General features: G+C 46.9%; 1 pseudogene; it reads left to right on the top strand.

Moving 5' to 3' along the window:
- The first annotated feature begins 4,262 nt into the window (after nt 1-4,262).
- LOC119361456 lies at nt 4,263-6,019 on the top strand (annotated as a pseudogene).
- The last annotated feature ends 364 nt before the right edge of the window (nt 6,020-6,383 follow it).

Below are 6,383 nucleotides of genomic sequence, written 5' to 3'. Positions count from 1 at the left end.
TATATATGCATAACGTGTGCAATGTGTAGTATCGTAAAATACCAGCAAATGAAAAAGAATTAAAATGGAAACACAAAATTAAATGAAAAACAAATCATAAAACTAAAAAAAACCAAACCTTATAGTACCGGTTGGTCTTACCAACTAGTACTAAAGGGCTCCAGGCCCCTGGAGCAGGCTCGTGCCACGTGGTTTCCCTTTAGCACCGGTTCGTGCTAAACCGGTACTAAAGGGGGACTTTAGTGCCCACACTTTAGTGCCGGTTATGGAACCGGCACTAAAGGGCCTTACGAACCGGTGTTATTGCCCGGTACTAAAGGGGGGGCTAGAATTGTATTAACCGGAAACATAATACATGTGTGAATACATAGACAAACATAGTGTCACTAGTATGCCTCTACTTGACTAGCTCGTTGAATCAAAGATGGTTAAGTTTCCTAGCCATGGACAAAAGAGTTGTCATTTGATTAACGGGATCACATCATTAGGAGAATGATGTGATTGACATGACCCATTCCGTTAGCCTAGCACTTGATCGTTTAGTATGTTACTATTGCTTTCTTCATGACTTATACATGTTCCTGTAACTATGAGATTATGCAACTCCCGTTTACCGGAGGAACACTTTGGGTGCTACCAAACGTTACAACGTAACTGGGTGATTATAAAGGAGTACTACATGTGTCTCCAAAGGTACATATTGGGTTGGCGTATATCGAGATTAGGTTTTGTCACTCCGATTGTCGGAGAGGTATCTCTGGGCCCTCTCGGTAATGCACATCACTATAAGCCTTGCAAGCAATGTAGCTAATGAGTTAGTTACGGAATGATGCATTACGTAACGAGTAAAGAGACTTGTCGGTAACGAGATTGAACTAGGTATTGGATACCGACGATCGAATCTCGGGCAAGTAACATACCGAGGACAAAGGGAACAACGTATGTTGTTATGCGGTTTGACCGATAAAGATCTTCGTAGAATATGTAGGAGCCAATATGGGCATCCAGGTTCCACTATTGGTTATCGACCGAGAATAGTTCTAGGTCATGTCTACATAGTTCTCGAACCCGTAGGGTCCGCACGCTTAAGGTTTCGATGACAGTTTTATTATGAATTTATGAGTTTTGATGTACCGAAGGAGTTCGGAGTCCCAGATGAGATCGGGGACATGACAAGGAGTCTCGAAATGGTCGAGACGTAAAGATCGATATATTGGACGACTATATTCGGAGTTCAGAAAGGTTCCGAGTGATTCGGGTATTTTCGGGGGTACCGGGGAGTTACGGGAATACGAGGAAGAAGCAATGGGCCTCATGGGCCAAGTGGTGGAAGAGAGGAGGCAGGGCGCGCGGCCCCCCTAGCCCAAACCGAATTGGACTAGGGGGCCGGCCCCCCTTTCCTCCTTTTCCTCCCTCTCCTTCCTTCTCCTTCTCCTTCCCTTCCTTCCCCTCTCCTACTTGCACTAGGAAAGAGGGGGAATCCTACTTGGAGTAGGATTCTCCCCCTTGGGCGCGCCTCCTCCCCTTGGCCGGCCCACTCCCCCTTGCTCCTTTATATACGGGGGCAGGGGGGCATCCCATGACACACAAGTTGATCTACGGATCGTTCCTTAGCCGTGTGCGGTGCCCCCCTCCACCATATTCCACCTCGGTCATATCGTCGCAGAGTTTAGGTGAAGCCCTGCGCCGGTAGAGTATCATCATCGTCACCACGCCGTCGTGCTGACGGAACGCATCCCCGACACTTTGCTGGATCGGAGTCCGGGGATCGTCATCGAGCTGAACGTGTGCTGAACTCGGAGGTGCCGTACGTTCGGTACTTGGATCGGTCGGATCGTGAAGACGTACGACTACATCAACCGCGTTGTCATAATACTTTCGCTTACGGTCCACGAGGGTACGTGGACAATACTCTCCCCTCTCGTTGCTATGCCATCACCATGATCTTGCGTGTGCGTAGGAAAATTTTGAAATTACTACGTTCCCCAACACTAAAATCGTCTGTGTATATCCGAATCGGATCAGTTTGTTTTAAACATATTACATCTATGAACGGAGGGAGTATATGGTAAAGCAATTTTACTTTTCACTAGCATAAATATTTCTTATTACGGTTTTTGGACACATGAATATTTTCTACTCTAATTCTTTAACTGATTATTACATAGCATCCAAAATGTAGAGCGAAATGCATCCTGGCGGCTGAGGCCGACACGTCCCGATTCACCGAGGACATGTGTTGGTAACAAAAATGGAGGAAATCAATTTCGCCGGCATGCGGGTCCCACCCATCAGCCAGCACAGCCTCTTTCTCACTTCCACTCCAGCAGCCAAACCAGAGTACCACCGCCTCCACTCCTCCACCGCCCACTCTCCGTCGGCGCAACCGAAACACACACTGGCCGAAGACCACCCCCCTCCCACCTCGGCCCGGGCAAGGCATCCCAGTCCCTAGCGCGCCAATGCGAATGCCTCCCTCCCACCCGATCGTCAGGGATCTGGGCCGGCGGGATGCTGCTGGAGAACCTTGCGGCTCATCCGCGAGGTGCTGGCCAACTGCCCAGACGGCACCACCGCACTGCGGGAGCTCATCCAGAACACCGACAACACCGGGGCAGGGCCGCGCGGGTCCGCCTCTGCCCACAACGACGACCACTTCGCCAGTATCTCCCGCAGCGGGGGCAGCAAGAAGAAGGCCCAGCGCTTCTTTAGATACTGTTGACCGTGCTGTTTTTGTTCAACCTGTCCAGTGGTCGAGGAGTCCAGTCTAGGGAGGTCAGGCTCGCATTTCCACCCATGGAGCAATTTGTTCCAGTCGAATGAGAAGGACGTGCTGGCTTGCCATGGCTAGCCTCCTCGCTGGACTCACCGTCGTGATGGGGCCTCTTTAGATACTCAAGCTATACGATGTCCCCTACTGGGTATGTGTGTGTGGTATCTTCTCTTGTTGCATTTGTCGCCTCACTTCCTACAAAAAGTTCTAGTTTTTGTTGATAGGTACATTGGGATGTGGGGCTGGTCAGCAGCTTATGAAGTTTCCTCGCTGAATTTTCCTTCAGATTTTTGTTATGTGGCTGGACTTTGTCACCCACCCGCACCACCAAGGCCACAACAACAAGCTTCCTGGTATCACGGAAAGATAAAATTAATAGAGCTACTATCTCAGGAATTGCAAGTTAGATTGCTTAATCTGCATAACATTGTGCAAAACTAGTGTGTTCATTATGATTTCACCCACTTAGTGTCCATTGTTCAGCAGTATAGCTCAGCCCAGTATCTATGCACATATATTGTGTTGTAGGATGTGCCACTAAAGAGATGGTTTCAGTTTCACTTGCCAGCGAGATCGCCTTGTGACCTTTGTGAAATGGATTGGTAATATTCTGTTGGATAAAGAATAGTATGGCATCATGTCCGGCTATAGGTGTTGTTAATTAGTGTCTGAGAAATAAGATACTATGATCTGTTATGTTGATGTGTCATATTATCTTTTTTTCTCTGGATATAATTTTAACAGGAGATTCATCTTTACATGTGTCTTCATTTTGCAAGGTTCTGGCGCATCTGCATCTTTACCTTATGCTATGATTTCATCTTTTGGCAACACGTCTGGTTCAGCTCAAGACAAAATTCGAGTTGCAAAAGGTTTGCTTTGGTGCGTTGTCGCATTGTCTTTGAAGCCCCTTACCAATTAAATAATATAGCAATCGCACCTACCTTTTGCCATCCAGTTTGTAGGTACAGTTGTCTAAGATAGTTTTTACCTATAGTGAATCACAAGTTTGGCTGCCAAGGTCTACATTCATAGGAATTATGTTTTTATAGTTGGATTATCTTCCCTGATTCCTCGTGATGGCTGGAACTGTTACTTGTTAGTTCTAGAAAAATATAAACGTTACTCCCTCCATCCCAAAATTCTTGTCTTAGATTTTTCTAGATACAGATGTATCTAATACTAAAACGTGACTTGATACATCTGTATCTAGACAAATCTAAGACGAGAATTTTGGGACGGAGGGAGTACTTCATAAAAGTTGATGTGTTTATGAATCATGGGCCACAAAAGAACCATAAGAAAAATAACTTAGTTCAGAATAAAGTCCATACAATTCTATGAGAGCAACACAACAACTTCAAATAAATGTTCATTCTATGCATCTGTTGACATTTAGACATATGGTTGTGTTTAGCAAGATTACATTATTAATGATTAGTTTTGTTTGAACTGTAGTTTCTTATTCATTCTAAAGTCTAATATTCTAATGTCTCTTCAAGAAGCAGAAGCACTTGTGAAGCAGTGGCAAGATATCAAATCTGAAGCTCTTGGCCCTAACTATCTTAATCGGTATGCTCTCCGAGACACTTTTATTAAGCATGTGATGGCATATAGAGTTCATGCATAAGTGTGTATGCCGTGCATAATCAAATCAAATACCCTCTTGTTGAGCAGTGGCAAGACGTGGCTTTATCAGCAAAGGACCTGTCTTGCTAATAGAGATTTGTTCTATTGAATCTCTGTTGGTTGAGACGAGATCCTGTGTTGTATGAGGCTGGCGACGGTGAAGAGGCAGAAATTGATGTTGTGGTCGAGGAAGCTGCTGAGCTCGTTGATGGACTGCCAGCCCAAGAAGACTAGTTAGTACATGTATTTTCGAATATGCCAGTTTTGTCGGTTGCTTTCTCATTATGCTCTAGAACTAACCACGGTACTGATGATTTGTATGGATATAACTGTAGTATGTATGAAGTTCAGTACACACCGGGGTCGGGGATTTCCATGTCGTGCAGCGGGTTATCGACGACAGTGTTGTGGGTGCCACATGTAGTGACCTACACCACCTACATTGCTGGGCTCCGACGGTTTGGAAACATCAAGGACGCGTTTTGGCAGCTAGAGATCGTGGTCGCCAAGGGACTACAACTGACCGTGGTTGGCCTGAACATACTACTGGACCATGCTGCAAAGGATCTAGATACATGGGTGGCCATGGAGGTGCTGGAGCGGTGTGAAGAGCTGGGCTTCGAGGTCGACGGTCATGGATCATTTCTCCAAGAAGATGAAGTGAATGCGTGTCATCAGGCTATTCACTAATCTGCTCAAGAAGCCCATAACACCCAATGCGCAGACATACAATATACCGATCTCATCCCTGTGCTGAGCCAGCAGCTTCCAGCTTGCCAAGACCGTGTTTAGATGCAACGGGTTTGTGGCGGACACCGTAACCTGTAACATTCTGATCCACGAGTTCTACAACACTGGAAAGGTGAGGATCTTGGGTTCTTGTTCTTTGACGTCGATGCTGGGGAGATTGCCCCAGACGCAATCACATACAACACACGGGTCGATTGCCTCTTTAGGTCTGGGAGGAGACCTGAGGCCGACAATCTGGTCAGGCACATCGATTCTTGCTACCCTGCGGAGCCCATAGCGCATCTAGGGTACTAGTTGGTTAGGAGTGGAAATGTTCGAGAGGCTTTGAGTATATTTGATGACATGCTAGCAAAAGATGTCGCTTTAGATGCTAAGGTTTTCGCCAATGTGATCGAGGCATTCTACAGAAAAAGGTCCGGTGGAGTGCACAGATATGACATAACTGTGCTCTATGCCGGATAGTGTGCTTGGGATTGGACGATCTATCTCTTGCTCCCTTCATGATGAGTGCCCTGCTGCTGCCGCTGCAATTTGGCAGCGCCTTGCCATCGTCCCGTCTTCTCGGTTCCGAGACCTGTGGGCAAGCCCCACAACGGTGCACCTCGACTCTTCAATCTGGCCAAAGATCCTCCTGCCTATTCTTTGGAAAATCTGGGAAGCACGAAATGCTGCTGCTTTTAGAAATGAAAACCATAGTCCCCGTGTAACCATTACTAGCTTATGTAGAAACTTTGATCTTCAGACTCTTCGGTTCTTGGAGTACATCACAAGCATCAGATTCAGACCACGGTACGCAGGTAGCCTGTTTACATGTTTTGGTAAGATACGCACTATGCAGGTAGCTTCAAGGACTCGGTTCGCCACTAATATAATTACGGATACGTAAGTACGTACGAGTAGATATGTAGTACTCGCTCCGTCTCATAATATAAGAACGTTTTTCAAGTTAACATAGCTTGAAAAACGTTCTTATATTATGGGACGGAGGGAGTACTAGTATGCATGCAGTCGCGACCATGACACTAACTACCGAGGCCGCACATCTGGCTAGGCCATCACAGTTCAGATAGGATCGAAGGACCTACATGATCATGCAGGCCTGGTCGTCGGCGCCGGTGCCTGCGTAGGGATCCTAGATGCGGAAGGGAGGCGCCACCATGCGGAAACCCTCTGGCACGGGGATGTGGCGCTCCTCCACGTGGGGCTGCTCCTCCAGGTCCTCCACCCGCTC

Source organism: Triticum dicoccoides, chromosome 2B (assembly GCF_002162155.2).
Source record: "Triticum dicoccoides isolate Atlit2015 ecotype Zavitan chromosome 2B, WEW_v2.0, whole genome shotgun sequence".
NCBI lineage: Eukaryota > Viridiplantae > Streptophyta > Magnoliopsida > Poales > Poaceae > Triticum > Triticum dicoccoides.
Note: the sequence above shows the minus strand (reverse complement) of the source record. Positions and strands in the feature narration are given on the sequence as shown.